A 15,649-nucleotide genomic window follows, 5' to 3' on the forward strand; every position below is an offset into this window, starting at 1 on the left:
TAAAAAACATCAAAGGTCACACAGGCTATCATGGATGTGAAAACTGCACACAGGATGGAGTGTACCTGGAAAACAGGATGACATTTCCAAGAAGCAACATGCCTCTAAGAACCAATGAGAGCTTCAGAAACAAGACCGATTCTGATCACCATCATGGCATGTCACCCCTTGAACAAACTTCCCTGGACATGGTCTCTGGCATCCCCCTCGATTACATGCACCTAGTGTGCCTCGGAATCACTGGTGTAGGAACCGGGGGGGACGGGGGGGACGTGTCCCCCTCAATATTGGAAAATGCTGCATGTGTCCCACCCAAAAATTAGCCTATACACCGCAGGAACAAAAACTGTACATTTTGAACTTTTATTTTGAATACGCGACGAAGAAGATATTCGGTTTTGTCAGTCAAACCCAGAGTGATTTCATTCATGTTTGAATAATCACCATTCGCCAATCACCAGCTTCATATTCTTCACTTTTCACCTATAGTCGGACTCGGAGCATCTGATTGGTAGAGAGAAGTCAACATTACACTACGAACATTCAAATACGTTATTGGTGCGCACCAGCTTTGAACGACTCGACTTTGTATGAGGTAAATTAGTCTCAGTCAAGCGGTTTAAATTAACAAGCTTTTTAAAACTGAATTATGGAGGCATGACATTATAAACTTTTTAATAGAAAAGTAAAATGTTATTGATATAGATAATAATGATAGTTCTAGTTCCAAGTGCCTATATCCAAAGCCGTATGTGACTGTTGTGTTTTTGTATTTTTTTGGGGTTACAAATCAAATATTTGCCTTGTAAAGTGCCCCTTTCCTTTCTGCCCGCAATTGCAGGGGGGCTTGTACACTTTTATGTTTCCCAACTTCAATATTTGTGTAATAATAAATAGATAAATTAAACAGATGAACAGATGATAAACAGATGATTTTGTTTATTTATTTTGCTGTTATTTCATATATGTCGTACCACGTGACGTCACCATACTGTATGTTACTATTATGGTGGCGAGATGGACGTTGATTCATAATGGCCAAAATGTCCCCCCCAATGTCAAAGTGGTTCCTACGCCCCTGCTCGGAATCATGAGAAGACTTCTCCACTTGTGGTTGAAGATGGGTCCTCTCACTTGTAGGCTGTCGGGATTTCAAATAAACACATTAACCCTTTGACGCGTACGATCACACCGGTGTGATCAGTCTTGGCTGGCCCCAGGAGCGTACGATCACACCGGTGTGATTAGAACGTTCAGTGCATTACGTGATCAACTGCCAAATTCAAATGTGCGTGCGCGCTTTAACTGGCGCTAAACCAGAGACGGACACACGCAGCGCTTTTCATATATCACATATATGCATTGTTTTCAACCAAATAATGTTCATTTCAGGTTTCAGACATTTAAATACACATGAGTACTAACAAAACAATATATTTAGAGTTTGTAAAATACACAATGATGTCTATAGAAGCGGAAATAACAACCCTTTCCATTATAACTTGACAACACGTTTAATTCATATCAGATACACATTGTGAAAGTAACTTAAAAGCTTACTCTATTCTTCCCCAGTTCACCGGCACACTTACTTTCATGTATTTCGGGAGAAGTGGATAAATTCACGGGTTGTAAATCCAACAGATCCGATTCTCTGCGCGGTGCAAACTAACATGGCTGCGCGCGCCCATCGCTCATATGGCTCAACTAACGCGATCGTTATAAAGGTGTTTAAACAGCAAAACACATCCACTTGCACATATTTGGCAATCTGAATATTAGATATTTCATGCTATAGTTAACAAATTTGTGAATATTTTGAATAAAAAAGGACAAATCAAATGAAAGCAGATCATCATTCATACAGTGCTGCGGTGTGCCACATAACAAGCAATGACGCGTCACCATGGAAACCATAAAGTGATAAGTTCTAAATAACGGTCGCTTCAAAAAACTCACGCTGGGGGGTCAGACAGAATATTTGAAACTTACGTGCGAAAGGGTTAACAGAAAGGTTAGTGAATGCTCAGAGAAGCGTGCCCATGGAGTTCGCAAGGAAACCAAGGGCACTGAGGGAAATTGACAGGTGGAAGGCAACAGAGTTCAGGCAGTTTTTACTGTATACCGGACCTGTTATGTTGAAAGATCTCCTTACCACAGAGGTGTACAAAAACTTCTTGCTGCTTTTTGTGGGAATCTTCATCCTGTGCAACAACAGTCTGATGGAAGATTACTGTGATTATGCCAATGACATACTAGTTCTCTTCGTCAATCACTTCGGTCAACTGTATGGGCCACAATTCCTGTCCTATAATGCACACTGCCTTGTACATCTTGCAGATGATACAAAAAAAGCATGGCGTGCTAGACAACTTCAGTGCTTTCAAGTATGAGAATCACCTGAACAAACTCAAAAGGCTTCTGAGGAAACCAACATGCCCTCTGAGTCAAATAATAAAAAGATTCTCAGAGATGCAAAGAAGCTGCAAAAAACCTCACAAAACCAGGCCACATCTGCTCAAAAAACAGCATGCAACTGGTCCTCTACCTGCATCCTTTCATGAAGCGACACAGTATAAAGAATTAAGGACAAGCCCTTACACTCTTAAACTGGACCGGGCAAACAGTCACGTTTACATCGGCGGTAAAGTTGCAAAGCTGCAAAATATCATTTCATTCAGGGATGAAATTTATGTAGCTTACAGCACCTTCAACCATCAGGAATCTTTTTTTGACTATCCCCTACCATCCTCTACACTCGGCATTTATTTAGTTGACGATCTCTCAACCACCGTCGAGTTCTGCAAATTTGAGGAAATAGAGAACAAAATTTTTCTTGTCCCACATCAACATCATTTTGTTGCAATTCCACTTTTACATACAGATTAATTCTTTATCAGCACTTTTTGTTCCATAGTTTATGCATTTGAATTACATAGTTGAATTTATCCAAGTTAATATACAATATGGGTTTCAGGCTGGCAGTTCTCTTATATATATAAAAAAAAAAAAAAAAAAAAAAATGTACCAAATAGTGGAGTTTGAGGGAGAAGGGACGACTGGACCAGTTGCCAAGTCCTGGTATGCTGACGGATACTCCTGGTGGCCACCATATAAAGACATTGACAGGCTGTTAAAGAGTGTTAAAATCATGGAGACACCACAGCCAGAGAAGGGGTGGACCCGGCATAAAACAAGAATCCTGCATGAGTCAGGTAAGAGTAAATTATACTGTAAATCATTTATCTATACTGTAAAATGTGGTCTCACATAAAGCTTTAATAAACAAAACTGAAAACTTACCTGTATTTCATTTTTCAGCATCTTTTCAAAATGTAGCCAACAACTGGAAGAAGGCCAGCTATACATCCGACATAAATTCAGAACCCGAAATTGCTGGAAAAAGGATTCCAAAGTAAGTCCTCACAAAAGACAAAGAAATGTTTTAACACATGTAAATGCCATATACTTTCGTTTCAACCAACTTTACCATAGTTCAACTGAATATTTAAATAATTGAATAGCAGCTTCAGTATGATTGTTACAGGTTTTAAAGTGTTTCTGCCATCAAGTACTCACCCTCAAGTCGTTTCAAATCTGCAAGACTTTCGTTCATCCTCTGAACACAAATTATGTTGATGTCTACGCTCAGACATCAACGCAACTACCCCCTCAAGGACCAGAAAGGTAGTAAAGACATTGTTAAAAATAGTCCATGTGACTATAGTGGTTCAACCACAATTTTATGAAGCGATGAGAACCCTTTTTCTGAGCAAGAAACAACAACAACAAAAGTTGTTGAAAATAATTCAACAATTTCCTCTACCATGTCAGATTCCATCACGCATGCACAAGAGCACCACGATGTACAGGTATGTGCGTGGTGCTGAAGCAGGAGCTGGCGTTTTGACCAAGTGGCAACCTCCCCCTTTTTCTCGTGAAGCCAATACGGAAGTAACTTAAACTGCGATTCATCGACTGGCCGCTAGGGACAGGCTCCAAAAGAGAGCAGAATCTCATAGAGTCCCATGTTAAATTGGCCAAGTTTACAGCAGAAAAAAAACATGTTTACAAGTTGGTTCAATTGTGGTTTTGGTCTACACTGCTATTTTTGCCCTTCATGACAACTCTGAGGGGCTTTTTTTATAACTTATCCGTTTAAATTATATTAAGCCTTAAAGTTCTGCATAATTAAGGGCATGGTCACTTGAGTGACAGGTAGATTGCGCTGCTGTCTGTGAGCTGTCACTTTACCTCAGCTGCCGCTGAATTTGGCATCTATATCTTAAAGAAACACCGTAGATTGACAGTAAACCTTTAGAACTTTCTGATGATAAAACTTATCTTCATTAATATTTTAGATCGTATCTAAGATAGATAGATAGCTCCTTTGCTGCTAACATGGTCGCGTCGAGCTAGACGGGTGTGGATTCAGCAACCAGTCAAAACAGCTCAAACCACCTCCCCGCCTCTTTGCCCATTTTCAGTTATCCGTGAGTGATGTGCGGTGACGTGCAGCTAAGATGGCCGCAGCCTCATTTACGCGTCAAAACTGCTGTTCAGAACTCTATGGATGACGTCACGGACGCTACGTCCATATTTTTTTACCGTCTATGGTTTTGACACAGAACCCGCTGCGTTTGTGCTGCGTTTACCAAAAAGAGGTGGTAGTGGCATTGCTGTCTACGGGAGGTCAGAAAGTTACTGGATGTCATAAAAAATATTTTCATTTGTGTTCTGAAGATGAACGAAGGTCTTACAGTAAATTATGAAAATTATTATTTTTGGGTGAACTATCCCTTTAAGGAGAAATAAAGCATAAAATGTTTTTAGTCCATTTATATGAGTATTTGCTACATTACACAAGGGGCAATTAATGTGTGCAGTTGTACTTTTTTCTTTGTGTTCCTAGAAAGAAATTGTGCTCCAACCACATCTACTCATCGGATGATGAGGCACCAGAACAACCACCTCTTAAAAAAAGAAAAACTGCAGACAAAGAAAGTGTTCCACCAGCACCAAAACCTCCATCAATTCCAAAACGCACAAAGAAAAAAGGTAATGGAAAATAAATGTAAAAACATGTAAAACATGGTAATAAAATTAATGCTATGAATAACAATACACATTACATTTAAACTCCAATTTTAATTTTTTTTCCCCCCTGATGAAAGAAATGCATAAATGAAGAAAGCCAAACTATTAAATGTCATGGATGTATATTTGAGTAATCCATGATTTTTGTGTGTGTGTGTGTATGTGTGTGTGTGTGTGTGTGCGTTTGTCAAAATGAACTTTTTTTTTCAAAACATTATTTTTACAGAGATCGGTAGTATATTAGTAAAATCTTATGTATTGATGACAATTTAAAAAAAAAAACATGATCCATGACATTCAATATTTTTGCTTTCATCACCATTTGTTTTTCTTTCTTCAACATTTTTTTTCAACATCAAAAAATTGATCTATGTAATTCTCAAATTTGGTTGATTTACACAGAATGGCCCAGTATGAAATAAGTAAGATTAAAAGTGCATAACAGCCAGAATACAAAAACAAAATTTCCCTTTTATCAGGTCCTGTTGTGCAACCTCAGGTTTTGCAGAGCAGAGCTGTAAACTCTTTAAGCAACTGTAAGCCTGAAGTGTCTCTTATCTTAAATCATTTTAATTGTTCTATCCAAATCTACAATTAATATTTAAAGCTACAACTATGTCAGCGGTTCTTAATCCTGTTCGTCACATTTTGTGTATCTCTTATCACTTCAGACATTTGTGCTATTCGACCGTGGATTTCACAGAATCCACCATGATTCCAGTTCGAAGGGAGCATATATTTTCCATTCAAAGGACATTAAAGTGCATAAGACATCCCTTTAAATTGTATTTATTCATAGAGTTATATTACGTCACACTTCTCTAGTTTCATCAGGCAGTGGCATTGTGCAAATCCTTGAATGAATGTTCCTAATTGAACTAAACCTTAACAGATTTCCTGTGCAGGAAAAGAATTAAGAACCGCTGAATTAAGTAACTGCTGAAACATACAGCTGCAGAACTGTAGCTATCAAAATGAACATCACTAATGACCCCCCAACTGTCAACAGCATTTGTTAATCAGCAACAAAGTGATATGGAAGACCAACAGCAGACCTGGTGTGAGAGTCTCCCCAGCTTTCAAGGTAAATTATTAGTTGTATCTGGCTGGTGGGAATGCTCAAATGAAGTCAAACATGTGATCCAATTAATGGGTTATTTGACTCAAAGAAACTTTTGTGAATTGTGTCATTCCTAACCCATAAACTATTTTCTATTTTCATTAAGATGTCTTTAATGAACACAGTAGGGGTGCAACGGTTCTCGGTAAAAAAAAAGAAAAAGAAAAAAAAGTACCGTTCTCCACTTACAGTTCGGCACGCACTTGCACCATATCGAAAAACGACCCATCTATAGGCTAATATGGTTTGTTTAAAATAGCAACGTGGAAGACGGACAGAGTTCAGATAATGTATATTTCAGTCGATGGATGCGCATTCTGGCTTCTAAAAATGTTACAACGATAATCAGAAAGCGTGGACAAAACAGTCACTCAGTGTAAACTTTGTTCAATGCTAGTGCTGTATGCTCTAATGTCCAGTCATTTACACTGTTATCACCCGGGTGTTGATGTGAGTGCAGGTGAGACCTGAACAGCACACATTGCTATCTGTGTGTTTAAACTAAACTCATTTAAGCCTGGCTAATTTAAATATTCAAGAGCAAGACACAAAAGAAAACTTGCGCGTGCCGTGAGAGCGTGCACACACTTATTTCAGACAACGTGCCAATACAGAATTCTCTATCAAGTCTTGCGTAGCACTAATATTGGAGTGGAGGCTATCAATACATAGAGAAATTTCATATGCATTACTTTTACAATTATGTTTATCATCTTTAAAGTGTGTAAGTTATGGGGAAATGCCCCGTTAATGGAGGAACAGTAACCTCACAATTACATGTGCAACTTACACACTCCATCTTTTGCAGCTCCAGTGCGTGTTTCTCAGCCAGACCATCACGGAGCCGGTTGGAGTATTGATCCACCTAACACACAAGGTACAAGAGCACAATCAGGGATGAGGAAATCAGAAACACATTCACAGCATTTAAACAATCTAAAACTAAATAACATAATATTTTGCGTTCAAACCATAGACCACACCTTTTCTGTCATGAGACCCTCAGGGGACCACCTTGGAAGAACGCAGAGTAAGATAAATGCACATAAATTCACTTAAGTAAATTTTACACCCCTCACCCAAATAGAATCAAGTTAATGAAAAAAAAAAAAAAAAAAAAAAAACAGTTCAAATTGCAATTGCAATGTACTGTTAATTTGCAAATGTAACAAGTGCAACTTACCCACTCCAATTTTCTCAGCGACTGTAGGCATCTCTCAGGCAGACCATCACGGAGCCGGCTGGAGTGTTCATCCACCTACCACACAAGGTACAAGAGCATTAATTACAATAAGGAGGAGGAAACAAGAGAAGCTATTTAGAGCACTTTACAGAATTTTAAACAGCATAATATTAGATGATCTTTTCAATCCATAGAGCACACCTTTTCTGTCCTGAGACCCTCAGGGGACCACCAAGGAAGAACACAGAGTAGGTTACATTTGATCACTATTACAGAGTTGTAATAAAGCAATAAGGAGCCGGCTATGGTGTTGATCCACCTAACACACAAGGTACAAGAGCATTAATTACAATAGAATAGGGAGGAAGAAACCAAAAACATTTCAACTTCAATAAAATCTAAAACTGTTTATTACATTATCTTTTCAAATCCACAGAGCACACCTTTTCTGTCCTGAGACCCTCAGGTGATTGTGACCACCAAGGAAGAACACAGAGTAAGAAAAAAAAATAATGAAAATAAATAAAACAAAAGAAACAGCACACTCAAGTTCACTTGTGCATTCACATAATTTTGTGCAGATATATAATACATCCAGAAAGTATTCTCAGTTACAGCCTTATTACAAAAAGGATTAAATAAATTTTTTCCCCCTCAAAAATTCTACAAACAATACCCCATAGTGACAACATGACAGATGTTTGTTTGAAATCTTTGCAAATTTATTTAAAAAACAAACAAACAAAAAAAAACACGTGCTTAAGTATAGAGGGTATGCATCAACGTCACTTTCCCGCCGGAACGCACTCCCTAAGCTTGACTGAGTGGCAAAAGAACCTTCTGCGTGACTGGATTTAACAGAGGAAACTTCGAAAAACGCAAGTAAAACTAACGATTACACTAAAGGTTGGGCTCGAAAGTGTTCCTTACAACTTCAAATAAACCTAATCCATGGATATTGACATGCAGCCAGAAGTCGTGTTTCAGGACATTTATATGTGCCTGATTTATTTTTAATACCGTATATATTCAAAACTGTAATGCAGAATATTTAAGACAATATTGGCTGAATAGACGGCAATACTGAGCTAAACTGCAAACTGTTTGCCCTCTCTCTCTCTTCACCGTTCCCACATCTCAGACCTCAAATACATAAAATATTCCCCTTTAAAAGACATTAGTTTTTAAAGTAAGAGTAAAGGAAACAATGTACAGTACTTATTGAAACCACCAAGTACCCTTGTAAGACCCCACCCCCTCACCTCCATAAAAACACTTTCTCATTGGATCTATGCAAATCCCATAATTGACCCATTTTAATCTCAAAAAGGTGAGTTGTCACTGAAAGGTGAGGAGTTTACATCCATGTTTGATGGATGAACTTGCGCTTCAATTAGTCTCGTCACGTCAAAAGTGATAATACTTTTCAGTTTTATGGATGTCGCCATCTTTAATGTTATGTTGGTCACTGTTGTTATGGTTACTAGTAAGAGAATATGGGCTTGACTCTCGTTGGACGTTCATACAGACACTACTGTGTTCCAGACGCTACTGTAAGTTGCTGTGTCGACGAGACTTTAAGACTGACACCTGTAAGTAAATGCGATTGTCAATCCCAAAAACTGACAGTGACAACGTGGCCTTAGTCAGGGAGGTGACCAAGAACCCAATGGTCACTCTGACAGAGCTCCAGCATTTCTCTGGTGGAGCTTGAGAGGTCCTGCAAAGAAGAAAGAAAGAAACTGCCCAAAAATAGGTGTGCCAAGCTTACCACATCATACTCAAAAAGACTTGAGGCTGTAATTGGTGCCAAAGGTGCTTTAACAAAGTAAAGGCTGTGAATACCTATGTACATGAGATTTTTTATTTTTTATTTTTAATATATTTGCAAAGATTTCAAACAAACTTTTCACATTGTCATGGTGGGGTATTGTTTGTACAATTGAGGAAAATAATTTAATCACTTTTGGAATAAGGCTATAACACAAAATGTGGAAAAAGTGAAGCGCTGTGAATACTTTCTGGATGCACTGTAAGTCGTAATTAGGGATATCAATTTACACAAATACCCAAGACTGATCGTCGTTTAAATGAATTGATCGATTAATTGATCGATTAATCATTAGCCTTAATACTGTAATATGTGTTTACTGCAGTGGCATATAGCCAACAGCATGACAGGGAGTGCACATGCAGCTTTTTAATGTAAATAAAGGGCTAATAGGATTGTAAAATGAGGTGATGTGATTGATCATTTATTAAATCACTTATTTAATAATCAAATATAACAACTAATACAACGTGTCACGAAATGCTGCCTCAGATGCTTGATTGTCAGAATGTGTGCTGAAAACAGCAACTAAACTCAATGAATTCACAATGATTTATTAAAGGGTTAGTTCACCCAAAAATGAAGTTTCTGTCATCAAGTACTCACCCTCATGTCAGCCGAAACCCATAAGACCTTCGTTCATCTTCAGAACACAAATTAAGATATTGTTGATGAAATCCAATGGTTTCTGAACCACACATAGGCAGCAACATCATTGCACCTTTTGATGTCTGTAGTCAAGGTAGTCAAGACATAGTTAAAATAGTCAACTTGACTACAGTGGTTCAACCTTAATGTTATGAAGCGATGCGAATACTTTGAGCGCAAAACGAAAATAAAAACAGTACTGGCTGAAGCTGTACACGTGAGCACAACGATGGATGCGTGTGATGCTGACACAGGATTCAGCCAATACTGAGCTGGTGTTCGGACATAAACATAGAAGACTGCACTACATCAACTCTGTATGACAACAGTTCAAATTGTTAAAGTCACTTTTTGTTTTGGTTTTGCGCACAAAAGGTATTCTTGTCCCTTCATAACATTAAGGTTGAACCACTGTAGTCATATTGACTACAGAATAGGGATGTCTCACGATTTTCAAATATTCAATTCGTTGATTTATTTATAGAATATCGAACAGGTTGTGCGATTTTCATCTTTAAAAAAATCCTCGTTTTCAATGGTGACACGTTCATGTAAACAGAGGGTGGCGCGTGGCATGTATCAGAGACGTTAAAATCAATGTTCACACAAGTGCCGTCATTCAGGCTGTTCACAAGGCCTGTTCTGTTATAACGCGTTTAGTCATTAGTTAATCATTATATGGCTTGGGTTAAGACAGCCTATTCCCCAATGAAAGTGCGAACTGTCTCTCTCTCTCTCTCTCCCTCCCTCTGTGTGTAGTGTATTATAGTAGGCCTACATTCATGTGTGTATGCAGGGGAGGGGTGCGATTTTCGAATAATATTTGAATAATTCCCAGCGATCATCGAATATTATTTTTGCTTGAAATGCCCATACCTACTACAGAAACCCCCAGATTTCATCAAAAATATCTTAATTTGTGTTGCGAAGATGAACAAAGGACTTACAGGTGTAAATTTCATTTTTGGGTGAAGTAACCCTTTAAAGAGGAAAAGATGATCACGTTCTCTCTCACACTTTGCGCCTGTACAGAGATCTGTCATGCCACATCAAGGAGTGTAAAAATTGACATTTTTGTTTGAATTTTGAGAATGGACAGGGGTACGTTCGGTACACCATGAGAGTATCGCGGTACGTACCGTACCCTAGACCAGACCAAAGCTGCAGGGGGTGCCAGGAATAAATCACACTCAAATATGGACTACAACACATCCCCAGTGTGAAAACTACATTAGAGTCCTTAATGTACTCAAACTGATTTACTGACTGGAGATTGTTGGTAATGCCAGTGTAATAATGAATAAATGAACCATACTGTTATTATAAGAAGTGAACCAAAATCTGTGTTATGCTTTTCTGTTAAAATATTAGTGTTTGTTAACTTGTGTTGGTAACAAGCAAATCTTACCTGCTCCACCTTTCTCAGCGACTGTGGGCATCTCTCAGCCAGACCATCACGGAGCCGGCTATGGTGTTGATCCACTTAACACACAAGGTAAAAGAGCATTAATTAGGCCTGAGGAAATCAAACACATTCACAACATTTAAACAATCTAATACTTATAATTACATCTGTTCAATCCATAGAGCACACCTTTTCTGTCCTGAGACCCTCAGGTGACCACCAAGGAAGAGAACAGAGTATGTTACCTACAAAGTATTTCTGTACATATATTGTTTTATGCCATCATGAAAACTTAAATAAGCTGAGGCTGATGGTTTTTACTTTCCAACTCCCCCATTTTCAGCTCCAGTATGTCTCTTAAAGGGTTAGTTCACCCCAAAATGAGATTTGTCATTAAGTACTCACCCTCATGTTGTTCCACACCAGTAAGACCTTCGTTCAGAACACAAATTAAGATATTTTTGATAAAATCTGAGAGATGTCAGTTCCTCCACTGACTGTCTTTGCATCTGACACTTTAACTCTTCAAAACGATAAAAGGCCTGTTTACATCTTGTTACTTCATGCGTTTTTACAGACCGGACGATTTCATTTACACTTGGCCACATAAATGTGTCACCGCAAAACGGATATAAATCCGATCTTCAATTCCCATGCTATATGCAAATTTAATGGATTATACGTCAATGAAAGAAACAGATATGAGCTGCATTTTATTGATCATCAGCTAGCTAATTTCAGAATCAAAGGTCACAATAGGAGAGAGAGCGGCATCAGCACTGGTAAGATCAATGGTCAAGGTTTACATGCAAGTAAAAACCTAAATTGAATCTGTTCATCATATAAAGCAATCGAGTCTTCGGAAAATTTGGACTGAACTGCTAAATTCATATGGATTAGTTTTCTGATCTCTTTATAAACTTTCTAAAGAGTCAAAGTGTTCATTGCAAAGGCAGTATGAAGGAACTGACAGCCCTCGGATTTCATCAAAAATATCTTAATTTGTGTTCTGAAGATGAACAAAGGTCTTACGGGTTTGGCATCGTGAGGGTGAGTAATTGAGGACATGATTTTCATTTTTGGATGAACTAACCCTTTAACCAAACCAGGTAAAAGAGTGAAACTCAAAAAAACCAAAAAAAAAAACAAACAAAATTATATGAGTGGGGGTCACTTCATGAAAATGTCACATTATTTAGAGTGAAATGTAACCCAGACATGGTGGATGTTACCAAGAACAAGTCAGAGGCACACATGACAATGAAAACATTGTCACAAAACATTGAAAACCTCACAGTAAATTTTTACTTACAGGTACTTCTGGCGTGAGACAGGAAAATCCAGTCTTGCGTCTGGTTCCAAATCAATGTACATGTAAGTTATTTATCAAGTTAAAAAAAAATTGTAAAATGCATTATTTTATTAATCAAAACTACATGCCAAATTAAATGTTCTTCTGTACTGCAGCTGTAGAAAGGGCCATTCTAGAAACACTAGAGAAAATGGACATGAAGATAAACCACCTGACTTCACTGGTCCAGTCTCTAGTGGGAAACAGGCGCTTTTTACCCCCAGTGGCAGAGCAAAATGAGGAGGAAGATGGAGTCTTTCCTCTTGCATCCACTGAGGATCTAGACCGACTGGAGCAAAGTCTGTCAGACAGAGGTTTTCTGCAGAGAATGGTAAGAAATGGAATTGTCAACCTACAATTACTAATGAAATGTAGTGTGTATGTTTATTAGGGGTGTAACGATACGCTCAGGTCACGATACGGTACGTATCTCGATACGGAGTTCACGATACGATACGTATCACGATATTTTGAACAAAATGAAACTGAAATTCAAACAAGATTTATAAAAAAAACAAACAAATTTCAATAATTTTCCTTGTTGTACATACAAGATCACATTTCAATAAATGAAATAAATATAAAATTTTAATAAAAACCTTCTGTATTCAAATTAACGGTTGAATAGGGCTGTCTGTCACTGAAAAAAAATGTTAAATTTAACATGAACTTAGAATTATGAATAGGGGCCACTGGCGTAGGAACCGGGGGGGACGTGTCCCCCTCAATATTGGAAAATGCTGCATGTGTCCCACCCAAAAATTAGCCTATACACCGCAGGAACAAAAACTGTACATTTTGAACTTTTATTTTGAATACGCGACGAAGAAGATATTCGGTTTTGTCAGTCAAACCCAGAGTGATTTCATTCATGTTTGAATAATCACCATTCGCCAATCACCAGCTTCATATTCTTCACTTTTCACCTATAGTCGGACTCGGAGCATCTGATTGGTAGAGAGAAGTCAACATTACACTACGAACATTCAAATACGTTATTGGTGCGCACCAGCTTTGAACGACTCGACTTTGTATGAGGTAAATTAGTCTCAGTCAAGCGGTTTAAATTAACAAGCTTTTTAAAACTGAATTATGGATACGAGGCATGACATTAAATCAACAGTGGAATTTTGTATGGCACGTATGTTATGCTTTGCGAGAGGAGGTTAACGTTACGTTAGGTAGATAGCCATATAGCGGGCAATCGATTTCTCTGTGTTAACCTTAGCAAAAGTAAAACGTTCTGTCATCTCTTTTCAGCATAATGCCACCACAGAAAAAAATAAAACCAAAGGAAATAACGTTGCTGAAGTTTTTTACAAAGAGTAAGGTTAGTGTAAATAGTTATAATACAACACATTTTACACAAGGACAGGGCGACATCATAACCTTCATTTCATCAAATATTTGCCTTGTAAAGTGCCCCTTTCCTTTCTGCCCGCAATTGCAGGGGGGCTTGTACACTTTTATGTTTCCCAACTTCAATATTTGTGTAATAATAAATAGATAAATTAAACAGATGAACAGATGATAAACAGATGATTTTGTTTATTTATTTTGCTGTTATTTCATATATGTCGTACCACGTGACGTCACCATACTGTATGTTACTATTATGGTGGCGAGATGGACGTTGATTCATAATGGCCAAAATGTCCCCCCCAATGTCAAAGTGGTTCCTACGCCCCTGATAGGGGCCGTTCACATATCGCGTCTAAAAACGCGTGGAAGGCGCGGACACACCGCTTCTCCTTCTTTCCAAAGCGCTTGCGCTCCCTTGGCGTCGGTCGTTGCTATGCAACCATGAACTGAGCTCTCCAAGAGGATCAGGATGTTTCTGCAAAGGATAAATGATTTCTAGCCCTTGCATTAGTTTTACTACGAGATATATTGATGGAGATAAGATATAAAAACCACCATGTACAGCTATGATCAGCTGTTCGGCTGAGCTTTTGATGTTTTGTTACGTAAAGGCCATAGCTGATCGGTTGATTCTTGTCACACGACCTGCGGTGCGCTTGCGGCATTCTGAGAAGTTGAGAATGGCATGCGCGTCGATCCCATTATGAGCGCGCCTGCCGCGCGGCTACATTTGAAAATAATAACTTACTTGCACGCGGAAAAGACGCAATATGTGAACGGCGCCACAGAACTTAAAGCTAAGCATCGCAAGCGTCTTTTGCTTTTCTTTGAGCACAACTGTTGCTGTGCACTGCGGTGAAAGAAAGCCACGACTTTTCTCACGCGACCATGCAAGACTGACATGAGAAACGTTTAAACCTGCTTGCAAGATTCAATGTGTGCCCGAAACACTTACTGAACTAGAGAGCTGATTGAGACACACCATCTACGATAAATCGTTACACCCCTAATACTTATAGTAATTTAAAAATGTGGTAGCATTGGATCTGGACAGGAAGGATAACTCTGGGAGTTGAAAGGGGTGTGTCGCAATTCTGCCTTCTCACATCGCGATACAGGTTCGTGGACCTGCGTATCGCGATTTCGGTTTCATATCGCATATCGTTACAGCCCTAATGTTTATATGCTACTTGCCAAAAGTTTGAAATGAAGATTGAAAACATTAAAGGGTTAGTTCACTCAAAAATGAAAATTGTGTCATTGATTACTCTCCCTAATGTCGTTCCACACCTCTAAGACCTTTGTTAATCTTCGGAACACAAATAAAGATATTTTAGTTGAAATCCAATGGCTCAGTGAGGCCTTCATAGCCAGCAATGACACTTCCTCTCTCAAGATCCATTAAAGGGTTAGTTCACCCAAAAATGAAAATTATGTCATTAATGACTCACCCTCATTAATGTCGTTCCAAACCCGTAAGACCTCCGTTCATCTTCAGAAAACAGTTTAAGATATTTTAGATTTAGTCCGAGAGCTTTCTGTCCCTCCATTGAAAGTGTAGGTACGGTAGACTGTCCATGTCCAGAAAGGTAATAAAAACATCAAAGTAGTCCATGTGACATCAGTGGGTTAGTTAGAAGTTTTTGAAGCAT

The sequence above is a fragment of the Chanodichthys erythropterus genome, chromosome 12 (assembly GCF_024489055.1).
Source record: "Chanodichthys erythropterus isolate Z2021 chromosome 12, ASM2448905v1, whole genome shotgun sequence".
In the NCBI taxonomy this organism is placed as follows: domain Eukaryota; kingdom Metazoa; phylum Chordata; class Actinopteri; order Cypriniformes; family Xenocyprididae; genus Chanodichthys; species Chanodichthys erythropterus.